The sequence below is a fragment of the Galeopterus variegatus genome, unplaced genomic scaffold (genome assembly GCF_000696425.1).
Source record: "Galeopterus variegatus unplaced genomic scaffold, G_variegatus-3.0.2 Scaffold8828, whole genome shotgun sequence".
NCBI classification, from domain to species: Eukaryota; Metazoa; Chordata; class Mammalia; order Dermoptera; family Cynocephalidae; genus Galeopterus; species Galeopterus variegatus.
The window spans coordinates 69,568-71,065 of record NW_007734939.1 but is presented as its reverse complement, the minus strand read 5'-3'; the positions used below and the strand labels follow the sequence as shown (position 1 = coordinate 71,065).

General features: G+C 66.7%; 1 protein-coding gene across 1 annotated transcript in view; it reads left to right on the top strand.

The window, feature by feature from the left end:
* The first annotated feature begins 1,306 nt into the window (after window positions 1–1,306).
* Window positions 1,307–1,498, top strand: part of S1PR4 (sphingosine-1-phosphate receptor 4) — a 2,265-nt gene continuing 2,073 nt past the window's right edge. Inside the window, exon 1 of the mRNA XM_008593175.1 lies at window positions 1,307–1,356. The gene's annotated coding sequence lies outside the window, so the exon portion shown is untranslated. The remainder of the gene's footprint in view (window positions 1,357–1,498) is intronic.

Genomic DNA, 1,498 nt, shown 5'->3' with positions numbered 1-1,498 from the left:
TCACACCCCAGCTGCCCTGCCCTTCTCCCTACTGCCGCCCGCCCCCGTCATGCCCTCTGCACATCACTTCCTGCTTGGTCACCTCCAGTGAGAAGACACTGTCACCTCCCCAGGCAGTGCCCCGCTCCGAACTTTCCTGTACTTGTCCCGCCCCACAGCTAAACAGTAAACAACGGGGTGGGTGCCGGCAGGGGTCCTGGGCACCTAGGCCGCCCCCAGCCCCAGTCTCCCATCCACCCTCCCCTTCATGGGGACACCTGTGCCCTTCATGGGGACACTGTGTCCCTTACCGAACACCTGGTGGGTAGAGTTGGTGCAGCTTCCCCTCCCCACGGCCAAGGGCACCGCTGTTTGGGGAAGGCTGGTGACCACATGGGCCTGGTAGGGTGCGGGGGGCCCCCAGCGGAGATGCACCCTGGGTCGCTGCTCGTCCCCTACGTCATTCTCCAAACCACTGCACACCCCAGCGCTCTCTGGCTGGGAAAGAGCAGGGTCGCAGGCCCAGGGGAGGTGGGGAGCAGAGGCGCCACTGTCTCTCCCAGACTGATGATGTTCCAGGGCAGGGCAGGGGCGTGCCCTCCCCCCCAGACCCACAGCCATCTCAGGTTGAGTCAGCCTGAGCCGGGTGTTGCCAGGACGTGGGGTGGGGTGAGACCCTGCTTTCCCTGTGTACGCCTCCCTCCCGGGTGAGGGGCTGCTGGGGCTGGGGTCCTGCTCCTGGCAGGGGGTTAGGGAGCACAAACGGCAGCATAAACCTCGGAGGGGGTCCTGGCCCCAAGTGTCGTCTCCCCAGGGTGTCTCCTCCCTGTCTGCCTTACGTGCTCGTGGTGGAACACGCCCCCAGTGTGGCAGGGTGCCTCTCCAGGCCTCAGTTTCCCCTCCAGCAGAGGAGCATGATGCACGCTGGCCTGGCCCTGTCCTGGGGATAAAGTGCTGTGAGTGAGCGTCTTTGAAGGGAGCTGGTGGGCGTGCGGGCCCTTGACAAACACGGATGAGGCACCTACTGTGTGCCACTCACGCTTGCAGCAGTTGCAGGACTGCGGCGGAACAGACGGTTCTTGATGGGGTGGCGCTTGAGGGGGCGGAGAGGGGTGGCGGGCACCGCCTGGGGCCCATTTCCCCTCTGCAGCTGGCAGCCCTGCGCTCAGTCCTCTTTGGCTTTCGAGGACCACAGCGGGGCAGTGATGGGGGGGAGTCTCACAGCGCCCTCCCCAAGCCCAGGGGGACCCAGCCGTTGGGACACCCCTCCCCATCTGCGGCCTCACCCCCACCCCGGGGGGTATCTTGAACATAACAGGAAATTTCGAATAACAGGAAACCAAGACCAGGCAGGGCCCCACCCCGCCCCGGCAGAGCCACCCGGGCCTCAGTCTGCCCCCGGGGGAGGCCATGAACGCCACGGGGTCCCCGACGGTGCCCCCTGGCTCCTGCCAGCAGCCGGCGGCCGGGCGGCACAGCCGGCTTACCGTCCCGGTCGACAACCACACGGGCCGGCCGG